Source organism: Tachypleus tridentatus, chromosome 3, assembly GCF_004210375.1.
Source record: "Tachypleus tridentatus isolate NWPU-2018 chromosome 3, ASM421037v1, whole genome shotgun sequence".
Lineage (NCBI taxonomy): Eukaryota > Metazoa > Arthropoda > Merostomata > Xiphosura > Limulidae > Tachypleus > Tachypleus tridentatus.
The window spans coordinates 52,591,733-52,606,279 of record NC_134827.1 but is presented as its reverse complement, the minus strand read 5'-3'; the positions used below and the strand labels follow the sequence as shown (position 1 = coordinate 52,606,279).

Here is a 14,547-nt window from a genome sequence, read left to right as displayed (position 1 = left end):
AAGGTGACAAGTGCTATATCCCAACATTGATGAAAGTTTTGTTGATGGTATAACTCAGGTGACAAGTGCTATATCCTAATATAGATGAAAGTTTTGTTGATGGTATAACTCAGGTGACAAGTGCTATATCCTAATATTGATGAAAGTTTTTGTTGATGGTATAACTCAGGTGACAAGTGCTATATCCTAACATTGATGAAAGTTTTGTTGATGGTATAACTCAGGTGACAAGTGCTATATCCTAACATTGATGAAAGTTTTGTTGATGGTATAACTCAGGTGACAAGTGCTATATCCTAACATTGATGAAAGTTTTGTTGATGGTATAACTCAGGTGACAAGTGCTAGATCCTAACATTGATGAAAGTTTTGTTGATGGTATAACTCAGGTGACAAGTGCTATATCCTAACATTGATGAAAGTTTTGTTGAAAATGTTTCACTAAACACTGCCACCTATAGGAAGTGGAGCACCCCTGAACCTTGCAGCTGTGGTTGTTATTCTCGACTTCAAGAAGCGTCGCACATAGCTCAAGAAATACGAAACAGGATTTACCAGGAATTAGGTCTCACAACGTGTGCCGGCATTGCTCATAACAAACTTTTAGCAAAACTGGTGTGTGGCTCTCACAAGCCGAATCAACAAACCACACTTTTTCCCCAACATGTTGGACATCTGTTGAAATCTCTGAATACTGTGAAAGACATTCCAGGTAACACTAAAATTGAGTTTAAGTGAAGGTTTGATATTTATTTTCTGTGATATATTAATGATAAATTTTTAACTGGGTTTCAGATTTGTTTGATGGATGTCATATACGCACGGGTTTAAATGCATTTTTTATTTATATGTTGTCATCTTGTTAGGTATTGGCTCGGCAATGTATAAAAACCTCAGTGAAATGAATATAAACTTGGTTGGAGATCTTCAGCTGTGTGATCTTTCATCTCTAGAAGAAACTGTAGGATCAGATCAGGCTAGACGATTAAAAAATCTTTCTTTTGGTGTTGATGAAACTCCCGTTGTTTCGTCAGGAAAACCTCAAGTGAGTTTTTTATTTTAGTTATTACAGTTTGTGTTTTGTCAGTTGATGACTCACAACTGTCTATGTAAAATTTGTTAACATTCTGTAATATCAGCGTGCATTACTGTATAGTAGTTAACTGTTGTTTGTTTTTTTTTTTTACAATTTTCAGAATATTTTATTGTACTTACAGTTCGTTACTTCTAACCAGAGTAATGTATATTCACAGTTAATAGTGGTTGGTTATATCTAACCACAGTAATGTAGTGGTTCTTTTATCACCTGGTATTTTGTTAGTCACATAGCCTCGAAGATACCTTCCAGAAATGCTCAACAGTTTCAGAATGTCGTCAGAGACTGGGATTATTACTTCAACGGCTTTTCAAAAGGTTTGATACTTTACATGTTGACCAGTTCTTTTCAAAAGGTTTGATACTTTACATGTTGACCAGTTCTTTTAAAAAGGTTTGATACTTTACATGTTGACCAGTTCTTTTCAAAAGGTTTGATACTTTACATGTTGACCAGTTCTTTTAAAAAGGTTTGATACTTTACATGTTGACCAGTTCTTTTCAAAAGGTTTGATACTTTACATGTTGACCAGTTCTTTTCAAAAGGTTTGATACTTTACATGTTGACCAGTTCTTTTAAAAAGGTTTGATACTTTACATGTTGACCAGTTCTTTTAAAAGGTTTGATACTTTACATGTTGACCAGTTCTTTTCAAAAGGTTTGATACTTTACATGTTGACCAGTTCTTTTAAAAGGTTTGATACTTTACATGTTGACCAGTTCTTTCAAAAGGTTTGATACTTTACATGTTGACCAGTTCTTTTCAAAAGGTTTGATACTTTAACCAGTTCTTTTAAAAGGTTTGATACTTTACATGTTGACCAGTTCTTTTAAATGGTTTGATACTTTACATGTTGACCAGTTCTTTTAAAAAGGTTTGATACTTTACATGTTGACCAGTTCTTTTCAAAAGGTTTGATACTTTACATGTTGACCAGTTCTTTTCAAAAGGTTTGATACTTTACATGTTGACCAGTTCTTTTCAAAAGGTTTGATACTTTACATGTTGACCAGTTCTTTTAAAAAGGTTTGATACTTTACATGTTGACCAGTTCTTTTCAAAAGGTTTGATACTTTACATGTTGACCAGTTCTTTTCAAAAGGTTTGATACTTTACATGTTGACCAGTTCTTTTAAAAAGGTTTGATACTTTACATGTTGACCAGTTCTTTTCAAAAGAAATTTCCTCCACATAACTTTTTTTTAAACACTTTTATACTTTAATGATGTAACTGTAACCAAGAGATGTTTGTATTAAGTTGTTAGTATAAATCACTTTGAGTGCTTTAAAGATGTTACTCTAACCAAGAGATGTTTGTATTAAGTTGTTAGTATAAATCACTTTCAACACTTTAAAGATGTTACTCTAACCAAGAGATGTTTGTATTAAGTTGTTAGTATAAATCACTTTGAGTACTTTATAGATGTTACTCTAACCAAGAGATGTTTGTATTAACTTGTTAGTATAAGTCACTTTGAGTACTTTAAAGATGTTACTTTGAATCACTTTGAGTACTTTAAAGATGTTACTCTAACCAAGAGATGTTTGTATAAAGATGTAAGTATAAATCACTTTGAGTAATTTAAAAATGTTACTCTAACCAAGAGATGTTTGTATTAAATTGTTAGTAATTGATCATAATGGAACATATTGGTTCCAGTTTGTTTGAAATAAACAACAGACAACAACATAAGAATTGAACATAATGGAACATATTGGCTCACGTTTGTTTGTTATAAACAAGAGAGAACAATGTGATAATTGACCGTAATGGAACTTATCAGTTCCAGTTTGTAATAAACAATAACATAATTGAACATATGGACTTTAGTTCTTTTGTAATGAACAACAGACAACAAAATAAGAATTGACGATAATGGTATGTATCGACTCCACCAGAGGTGGACATTATAAAATCTAAGTAAGTAATGTTGGGGTTAAAAGTATTTTGTGTAAAGACTAACAGGTTAATTTGAGGCGTCTCATAATGAAGTTAAAACATGTTTGTTGTTGTGAACTCTTGAGGTTGTTTATGGGGAAAGTTCTAACATTTGATCAGAGTTTTTGTATGGACATCAATATTTTTAAAGTCTTTAAAATCAGAATAGTTATTTTTGGTTTATCATTGTTTATTTTTTAACTATGTTTCTTAGTTCTGTTTAAAACAGTATTATTATATTTTTATTTTGGACTTCTTTTGAAAGTTGCTGGTTTTTAATTTACAGAATAGTTGAAGATGGCCGTGTTCCTCATGTTGTGAAGTTGACAATTAGAAAATATTATCATAAGTTGCAACAGTCAAGTAGGGAGATTCGCCAGTGTGGGCTGCCTCAAGGCCTGATGAACAAGTTATTTACTGGTATAGTTAGAAGTTTGTAGATATTTACTTGTTTAGTCTAAAGAAGACAAGTTTATGTTTAAAAATTCGAACATTTTGTGTTCATTCTTACATATAGTGTGATATTTATGTTTTAGCGAACTATTTGAAGTTTTTTTTCTGTAATTGTGTATCTCTTAAAGAAAAGAACTTTTATTATAGGAGTGTAATCACAGACTTAACCCTGAGTTTGTGTCATGATTGAAAATTTATATAAAGAAAGAGAAACCATAACATGTGTTGGTTTATAAACAATTATCTTCTTTATGTGAAACAGACTAATAATCAGATAATAAAATTTCATATTAGGAGTTTAATGGTAACTCGTCTGAGTTGTGTCTGTGACTCACTGAACTTTGAAATGAAGGAAAATAAGAAAGCAAACATTGTTTTCATTTAAAAAATACTGTATTATTAATGTTTGTGTGATATGTTTGAACAGTGTTTGTTAAATTTTGACTCAAGTTTGAATGTTATTTTCTTTGTTTAGTAAGTTTGAACAGTGTTTATTAAGTTTTGCCTGAAGTAATTCATGGTTTGTTTTACAGGTACCAATGATGAGGAACTTGTTCATGGAAAGGTTATAGATATTTTGATGAAGCTTTTCCACAAGATGGTAGATGAGAGTAATCCATTTCATCTTACCCTGCTGGGGATTTCTTTTACCAAGTTTATTGAACAGAATAATAATTCTCAAAGTATTTTAAACTTTTTCACACCCAAGTCTTCTGGGATTTCTTCACAAGAACCAGTTCATGAAGATCACTTTCATTCAAGGAGACCTCTAGTGTCCAATCACAGTTTTACAAAAATGTGTGTGTGTTCTGATGATGAGTTTAATTCATCAACTTTCCATGAAAAACAAAGGGGAAGAGACGACGGGTCTAGTCCTGGTCCTAAACGACTGTGTGTGGATAAAACTGTTTTTGGAGAAAAGAAGCTTTCTAATGTTTGGAGATCATTTTTCAATCTGCCTGATGCACCTTTGTCGTTTGTAGAGACTGGTAAAAGTGTAAAGAAATCTCTATTAACTAACCAATCTCTAAAGGTTAGTTCATCATCTGATGCTCATCGAACATGTGTACTTGATGGTGAGCATCATAATGCTGACCAGTCAGCACTCCTATTTAGCAAGTCTAATGTAACAGATGGTCTTCCACTCGGAATTGACTATTCCACTTTCAAGGAATTACCATATGACCTTCAACAGGAATTATTATTTAGTTGGAAACTAAATCCACAACCATCATTTAAGAGCCATGAAGAACAGTCCACCGCCCATAGGTTTTTTAATCTCAGTACAAGTTGTGTGAACCCATCTGATAAAAACACATATGATAAGTTAGCCAGTTGTCCAACAGGAGTGGACAAGACAGTGTTTGCAGAATTGCCAACAGAAGTCCAAGCAGAATTGATGACACAGTGGAAAGTGGAATCATCCAGGAAAAGAAAATCAAAGACAAATGTAAAAACTTTGGATGGATACTTCAAGAAAAAAACATCCAAGCAGAATGACTTGGACTTGACATTCTAATAAATCTTAAAGTTGTTGGGAACAGAACTGTGTTGAATTTTGAAGAAATCGTTTAAAGTCCTGTGTTTTAGAATAGTTCAAAGAGATAAAAAACTTTCATCAAACAGAATATCTGTAATAAAGAAGAAGAGAGAATTGTGCCAGTTATGTCTGTGTAGAAATATCTCCAGTCTGCAAGTCTGATGGTTTATAACACAAAAAAATCATCAAGGTTTCAATATCCAGGGTGGGCACAGCACTTTCTGCTTAAGTACAACAAGTTGTTAAAACGTTTGACACCTAGGGTTAAAATGGTTAACATTTATGAGTTCAAGAATAATTTTATCACAATTTTGAAACTGTAATTTAACGGGTGCATATATTAAATTGTATAAGGAGTTAAAACAAGAAGGAACCTGTGAATATTCTTAGAGAGAGAAGAAGTGATGGTAAATGTTCATCTTGTTACTGAGTGTTGAGTAACAACACATGACTTTATAATGGCTACTCTGGTTCCTCCTAGTTGGTCATTTGAAACTAGGGACAGTGAAACATTACTTCTATCTTGTGCTGACAAACATGTAACATGACTAGAAGACTCGTGAGTGGAACCTCTTACATTTATGTCCAGCTAAACTCTCCTAGTCTGTAAATAAAGAAACAAAATTTAAATAAAACATTTTTTTCTAACAATAACTATATTTTGGGTTTTATTACTTACACTTCTAATGAGGAAGTAGGACCATCAGTGTGAGCTTTTCTGTTTACGTAAACAGTGTGATGTCGAATGAGATATACAATGTTTCTTAAAATGATGATGCTATGTGTGTGTGTGTTTATATATACATGGGTGTAATATGTCAACCCTTCTCAAGCAACCATAACTTATCATTTTGAAGTCTATAAAACATGTTGCTTTTCTAAATGGAACAATACTTTCAAGTTTGTAACTGTGTTTCTCATCACTCTTTTTGTAGAGTGAAAAACGATAAGACTGATAAAAATTTATTTTTCCTATTAGTTTGGTATCAACTGTATCTTACAATGACAACCACTAATATAAATATAACTTCCATTGGTCAAGACTATACACAGTACAGTAGTTTTTGTTTTACAGGTTTCTTTTATGTAATATTTTCAATATCTTGTTAGGCTTCATATTGAAGGTTTTTTAACATAAAATATTCTAATGATTGTTGTTATTGTGTTTGCAAATAACATGTACACTTAGTGAGGGCAATGTCATAACTTGAGGAAACTTTGTTTGTTTGTTTGTTTTGGAATTTCGCACAAAGCTACTCGAGGGCTATCTGTTCTAGCCGTCACTAATTTAGCAGTGTAAGACTAGAGGGAAGGCAGCTAGTCATCACCACCCACCGCCAACTCTTGGGCTACTCTTTTACCAACGAATAGTGGGATTGACCGTCACAATATAACGCCCCCACGGCTGGGAGGGCGAGCATGTTTAGCGCGACGAGGGCACGAACCCGCGACCCTCGGATTACGAGTCGCACGCCTTACGCGCTTGGCCATGCCAGGCCCTGAGGAAACTGATATGTGGAAATGTCAAATGTGCTACTTTAGCTGAATTGGACATTATTAGTGGAAGAATCTTATATTTACTGTAGGTAGGAGAGCCTGTGCCCTCAAACATTGAAGGGTATTCAAATGAATGTTTGGTAAGTGGTGTTTAATATAATGCAAAAATAGAATGATATCCTTTGTTTTTTATCCCTATCAGTTAATACATAAACTTTGTTTAATTAAAGTTTGGTTGTACTGAATTACGATCACTCTCACGGTTCATTGAACGTCTGGTTTTGCAACCTCACTTGTCCCTAAATAGGTTGTTTCAAGTGAATCAGGAGTGTGGCCTGCCCTTGTGCCAAAGCAGAAATGGTCCAACTTTTTAAGTCCTGGACAGCTTGGCTTTGTTTTTGTTGTGTGTAAGAGAACAAACTCTTCCATAAAGGTTTGATTTGTTTTGAATTTCACACAAAGTTACATGAGGGCTATCTGCACCAGCCATCCCTAATTTAGCAGTGCAAGACTGGAGGGAAGACAGCTAGTCATCACCACCCACCAACAACTCTTGGGCTACCCTTTTACCAACGAATAGTGGGATTGACTGTTGCATTATAACGCCACCACGGCTGAAAGGGTGAGCATGTTTGGTGCAACGGAGATTCGAACCCTCGACCCTCATATTACGAGTTGAACGCCTTAACCCACCTGGCCATGCCGGGCCCATCTTCGTAATATTACATCTTTAAATATAAGAGAATCACTAGAGAAAGGTATTATTAAACAGATGAAGGAACATTAAGTGAAAGCATTAATAGTTACTGTGATGCAATAAACATTGATCAAGGATTGTGTAAATATAACAATATCACATGGCAGGAAAAAATGTTTTACTTAGTAAGTCTTGCTGGGTGCGGCAGTATGTCTACGGATTTACAACGCTAAAATCAGGGGTTCGATTCCCCCCGGTGGACTCAGCAGATAGCTCAATGTGGTTTTGCTATAACAAAACACACGTCTTGCTGGCAGCCCCAGAAGAGTATTTTTTAAAGTAAAAGCTGTTGACGGCTTCAATTAATTTTTAAAACTATGTAAATATGAAACGTTGGTTTTAATTATTTGTTAAATTTTACCTTAATTATTATCGCGTTAGCTTCAAGTAATCCTATAATATATTTTTCTCTATTATGGGGAAGAACAGATATAAATGACCAGATTTGTTTTTCACAGGTTTTTCTTTATTTTTGTGCTTTCCAAGGTAAATGTTAATAAATGCGATGGAAAATTAGAAAATCGAATGTTTTCTATACCTACAATTGTTTCCTATTTTCTTGCATTATAATCACAAATACTTTTCAACGTTGGAACGTTAAACCAAACCTAATGCCCTGTTTTGTTACGCGGGAAATACGAAAATACAAACACGTGCAACTTTTTTCAAAAAGTAAGAGGCGCGCTTTGTGCCGCGACCTCTTTGGAAAAATCTACAAGACTACCGTACACCACTATTAACAGTACACGCTCACACGATCGTTAAGAAACTAAGAAATTTAAACCAACGAATTATTAATAGAAGAAATGACATTTATTTTATTCAACAATGTAGAAAAGAACAACTAACCCCTAATTTTGTAAAGGTAAAACTTTCAAAAAATTTTAACACATACACAAACATTATCCAAAATTTACAGAAAAAACTACTTAAAGCCATGTTGAACACAAAATACAAAGAGCTACATGACTTACAAAAACAAAAAATGAACCTAGACCATCAACTGGCATGCTGCATTAAACCAGAGATTTACGGACTTATACAACGAAACATAAACCAAATCCATACTAAGAACGACAGAGACAAAAGATCTGCCACAACAAAAAACTAGAAAAACTAAGATGCAAACAACAGAAAAGACACCAAAACGACAAACCGTTGACTAACTTTATAATTAACAGATCCGACCGACAATTAAACACAGGTGAGATACATCTACTTAACAAAGGACTCAACTTCGCAATAGCACCTTGGTACATTCCAACCATAGAAATCAAAACATGTTTAGAAGACCTAGCCAGGAGACTTGTGATACTTTCTACAGAGAAGAAAAACAAGGAAACAACCAACAGAAAGAAGACAACTTAGATAATTTTATTGACATCCAACAGCCAAACTTCCCAGGTAAAACTACAAATTTATATTTTCCAGAAACACTTAAAAACAACATCTTAAACGATTTTTTCAAAGAATTTTCTCACAAAACCATCAACATAATTCACAAAACAGAAGACTAAAAAAACAACCTTACAAAAAGAGACATTAATTCCATTAAAAACCTAAAACAAGACAAAAACATAAAAATTCTAAAAGCAGATAAAGGTAACGCTATAGTCATAATGAACACGAATGAATACATCCAAAAAATGAATAACATCCTATCAGACGCGAACAAATTTAAACCAATACACACAAATCCAACAAAGACACACGAGACGCAACTGAACAAATTACTACTAGAAATGAAAAAAGACAACACAATTTCACAAACACTTTATTGCTACCTACGTAAAACCGACTCACGCACACCGCAAATATACGGCATCCCCAAACCTCATAAACCAGATTGTCCATTACGACCAATAATGTCCACATATGAATCGTTTAATTACAATCTTGGTAAATACATAGCATGGACATTCTCCAAATATGTAACATCAGCCAGCTCATTCATCAAAGACTCTTTTAATTTCAAGTCTAATCTAAATCAACTTAATGGCCAGTTTCGATGTTATATCCCTCTTTACAGAAGTTCCAACCACTGAAGCCTGCAAGATAGCCTTAGAACTCTATATCCGAGACCCTAACCCAACCATAGAAATTCCCAGTAACCAGTTAGCAACCCTCATAGAATTCACCACGATAAAGACAAACTTCATGTTCAACAACCAAAACTATATACAAACAAATGGCCTAAGCATGGGCAACCCAGTATCACCAGTTCTAGCCAATATTTTTATGACACAAGTTGAAACACAAGCAATTAACACAGCATTACATCCACCACTATACTGGTACAGATATGTAGATGACACGGTTGCGGGATTCAAATCTACAGAACACATACTTAATTTTTTTCAATCACATTAACTCTATACATCCCAACATTAACTTCACATGTGAACAGGAAGAAAGCAATCAAATATCATTTCTTAACCTCAAAATTACAAGAACTGACACACAATTCAAAACAGACATCCACCGAAAAATCACCCCTACTGGACTATACATTCCTTGGAACTCAGCACATGAAACAAAACAAAAACTCAACATACTAAGAAACTAAATAAACACAGCCATAAAACTATGCTCACCAGATAAAATTAACGATGAATTAGACAAAATAACACAATACTTCATCAACATCAATAAGTTTCCTCCACAAACCGTAGAAAACATTATACGCACACACCTAGACAGAAAGCAAAATCAACCAACTAAAGTAAATACAGCTCACGAATCAAAAAAAACCACGAAACCATATACTGCTGTATACCATATATTCCTGACATCAGCAAACAAATAACCAACATTTGGAAAAATTAGTAACAAAATATGACATTCCAGTTAATACCAAATTTATTCAAAAACCAGGCACAAAACTGAGGTCTATACTATGTAAAAACTACACTGACAAACACCACACCAATATTATTTATAAAATACAATGTGATAACTGCCACGACTTCTATATTGGAGAAACAAGTAGGAAAATAGAAACCAGATTCAAAGAACATAAAAAGTCACCTTCACACGCTTTCGAACACTGCAAGTCCAATAAACAGAACATAACCATAGAAAACACTCAAATACTAAATAAAGAAACAAACATAAACAAATGCAAAATTAAAGAAGCCTTCCTTATACAACAACTTAAACCCAAAATAAACCAATATAAAGGAACGTCTTTATACCTATATTAAATATATAATAAAATAAATAATATAAAATTATATATTCAAACATCTAACACTTCCCTCTACATTCCGACACTCAGTTACACAACCCCTTCCAAAGATGTGGTCAGCTTCCGGTCAGTTACGTCTTTCTTTCTTTGTGAACCTGACGATGACCTAAGAAGGTCGAAACGTTGTTCGCTCTTCTATGTAAAATATTTTCTCAACCCAAACGAGCCGTCTTTGCATATAAATTTCTCAACAAGTGAGTTTCTCGACATCACTGAATCTACAAGATTGTTTATGGTGTTAATTTTGGTAATTTAGTATAAAAATAACCAAGGCCTAGTATTTGTCTTATGCTAACTGGATCTGCCTTTACAAAATTAAACGCTAAAATTTTAATTTAAATTTACGTCTAGGCTTTAAGATATGATACTTTGTAACATGTGTAAACTGTAAAGTTTTCGATTGATTTTGAAGAGCATTACAAATATTTTATGATTTGGAATTATTTCTCCTCATGTTTCATGTGTAGAAACACGAATAAAACGTAGCTAAATCCGAAGTACTTGTAACATGCTGTAATAATTAATAAAAAGAAGCACTATCAAGTTAATTAATGACGAATGTAAACGTATCAAGGTAATTTTTAGAATAATAATAATCCTATTAGCAGGTAGAGGTAGGTTTTCATCAAATTGTCCAAACTACTCGCACCTCTTTTAACGGAGCCGATGTACGAAAGAAAGAAAATATTAATCAAACTTTAAAACAATTAATTTAGTGTGTATGTGTCAAATACTTTACAATACACGTTATGCAAGTTTCATTCCTGATGGGGTCCATATATTTTAAACGCATTTCGTAAAGATTCTGTATGCAATTATTTGTTCGTGAGTCTACTAATTAAAGACGAACTTTTCCATTGCCTTTTCCACAGAAAATCAGTAATTTCATTTTTTATTATTAGTTCTTGTTTTCTCTCTTGGTGTTATGACAGGTAAAAATATAAAACAAATGAGCACCAGGTTGTTTGTGTGGACACATCTACACTAAATGATATGAGGCCCGGCATAACCAGGTGTTAAAAGCGTTCGACTCGTAACCTGAGGGTTGCCGGATCGAATCCTCGTCACACCAAACACACCCGCACTTTCAGCCGTGGGGGCCTTATAATGTTATGGACAATTCCACTATTCGTTGCTAAAAGAGTAGCCCAACAATTAGCGGTGGGTGGTAATGACTAGCTGCCTTCCCTCTAGTCTTACACTGCTAAATTAGGGGACGACTAGCGCAGATAACCCTCGTGTAGCTTTGAGTGAAATTAAAAAAAAACAACGACAATTAAACGACATGTAAGCAGATCGGTAATTTAAGGGCTAAAATTTGATTTTTGTAAATAAATTTGTTATTTATTCTAAATGGGTATTCGATCTTGTGATATTCATTGATGTCATTTACGGTAATACCATAAAGTTATATAGAAAATAAAAATATTTTCTCCTACCCAAACTTATATTCTGAAATTCTGGTCAATTTAATCATTACATCGAAGTAGTCAACCTTAGTTGTAATTATTCATTCAAAAGCTTAACACAAGTGTAACCATAGTCTTACTTTACGCTATAATTAGGGATTAAAGTAGCAGTTTATTGATCAATACTATATCCTGATCGTGTGTATCATTTTACATTTAAATAATTAAAATATATTTGGAAGAAATGTTTTATGCATATGCGATATGTTTTGTAAAGAAAAGTAATATTTAATTTAAATAAAATTGCATTTTCAGTTTGATTTTTTAAAGCAATAATACCACAGTTAATTTCACAATAATTTTTATTTTTCGAAATTGTTTTTAATTTCGGTGAAGAAGAAAGGGATTAAAGCCCTAGTGATAAATATCAGTTCGCGTTTTGGCGGGTAGATGAATAACACAAAATTAGTAGGCTTACGTCAATTTGATTAGATGTGAGTACTAAGGTTGCTGAAAGTATGTTTACAATTAATTAAAATAGGATTAATTTTTATTTTCAATAGAATTAATAATTACTGAACGAAAGAGCCTAACTTAACGCCTAAGATTCTTTATGAACGATTGGTTAATAGTAAAGTGTATAAAATATGTTTGAAAGTGTCATTTTGTATTAACTTGTTCATTAATTTGCTGTTTCATTTTAAAATTATACACGTGATTTATTAATTAATGCTTAAACATAGATGGCAGTGTACTATTAGTAACACCAGTGAAAGTTGACATAACGAAGCATAAAATTGACAGGTTTGTGAAATACTACAAAATAACTATTCTTAGGAATAAGATACGATATTGAAAATATAAAAGTTGACTGTTGAGTTATTAGGTGTTGACTTGTAAATTTTGTTAATCATTCAATATAATGATTGTTTCATTCTGACTGTATAAGTGTATTGAAATTTGAATGAAAATTGAGTTTAATTCAGATTTGAACTTACTGTTATGTGCACTTTTTTATTTTTTAAAATATTTGTAGGTAGCATATATAGAAAACGGAAATGGAATATTACCCTAAGCCTGGGGACTGCAGGTGAAATTCCTGAAAGTTTTCACATATCTGGTACATTAACTCAGGTAGCAATAATTAAACATTTTTCAGCATAATGAACTTTTAATCAAAAGGAAACTTTATGTATTTAATGTTCAGAGGTGGTAGCTTTGACTTTTTAAACTTAATCTGCTACTTAGATAATTAAGCAACACCAAAAAATTACTCCAACCTTTAATGTACGAATTCATGTATGTGTTACAGTGATTATTTCTACAATTATAATGACTTGATCATTAGTTTATTTAGTTATTAACACAAGTGGTAAATGGACAGATTAAACAATGTTTATATACATATTGCACAGTGGTTGAGTTACATGTGAAAATGTTTTTAGAACACTTTTAGGTCTAAATATCTTTGAATTCTTAAGGATGAGGCAAGCTAGCTGTGAGTAGAGTTTCTGTAATGTAGAGTTCAAGGTCTGAAGGTTTTGTGGTGAGAAGTTGTCAAATGACATATTGTGACCTGTAGTTTCAGAATTGGATAGATGGCTAGATTTCAGTAGTTTGATAAGTTATTTTAATGAGTTTGTATGTTTGGTCAACTGTCTTCATTATTACAATATAAAACTATGAAATATTCTTTCTCATATATTTTAAAAAAGGAATTTTTGAAGTAAATTACAAATTTTTTGCTGCTGTAAAGAATTAAATACTTTAATGTTCCCCAATTAAAAGAAAATTAAAACATCATACATTCCTAGTTATGACAATAAAATATTTTATCATTATTATTTTGTGTGACAGTTGTGTAAAAATCTTTGTGAAAGTTCACTTATTGTGTCAGAAAATATATCTAAACAATTAAAATAAAATAATGTTTTGTGTTTAAATAATGAAAGTTGTAATAAATTTACTTTGTAGCAAACTGTTGCACAATTTATCTTCATAGATGGTTCAAAGTAAACTTCCTGAACTTTTAATGTTAATTAATTCTAAAATTAACACTTGAGTATTTAATTTATAAGGTTAATAAAATTGTGTTGTTTCACATGTTCAGTTTTTGTTTCTTAAAGACCACCAATAAATTTGAACCATTTTGAATTATCACTAGGGTTTTTGAAGTTGTGGCTCATTGTAGAATCAAACTTAAAAATCTTAATGTAGTATTTATTAGACAAACTTTTATTCCTGTATCTTTAAAATAGGTGAATACGTGGCTGAAGGAAGTTTTTAATGGAGATCAAGTTCCACTGTATGAACTTTCAGAGACCACTATTAGCTACCTCGAAACACTAATGAACACTTGTCGTGGAGAGAGACAAAAACATGAGACTCCTGCTTGAAAATATGAAACACTTTGAAAACTGAGTATGTCGGAGAAAGTAAGTTTATGGAAGATTTATACTTATTTGTTTCAGTAGTTTGAGTGTTTTTATTTTTTGAAAGTTATTTTTTATCCAGATATTTCACTGTCTAGTTTTATAAGGTTAGTGTTTTGGTAACTTGTTGGGGAAGGTTTTAAATTAGAACAGCTTTATGATTTTCAGGAGAACAT

General features: G+C 32.6%; 1 long non-coding RNA gene and 1 pseudogene across 2 annotated transcripts in view; both read left to right on the top strand.

The window, feature by feature from the left end:
* LOC143246854 (uncharacterized) overlaps positions 1-6,007 on the top strand; it is a 66,530-nt pseudogene extending 60,523 nt beyond the window's left edge. The window contains exons 13-17 of the transcript XR_013026204.1: positions 462-712; positions 867-1,045; positions 1,322-1,413; positions 3,323-3,468; positions 4,023-6,007. The product of XR_013026204.1 is annotated as an uncharacterized LOC143246854 (transcript). The remainder of the gene's footprint in view (positions 1-461; positions 713-866; positions 1,046-1,321; positions 1,414-3,322; positions 3,469-4,022) is intronic.
* Positions 6,008-11,455: 5,448 nt separating this feature from the next.
* LOC143245859 (uncharacterized) lies at positions 11,456-14,343 on the top strand. Its single transcript, XR_013025698.1, has 3 exons — positions 11,456-11,462; positions 12,976-13,073; positions 14,198-14,343. It is a non-coding gene; the product is annotated as an uncharacterized LOC143245859 (long non-coding RNA).
* The last annotated feature ends 204 nt before the right edge of the window (positions 14,344-14,547 follow it).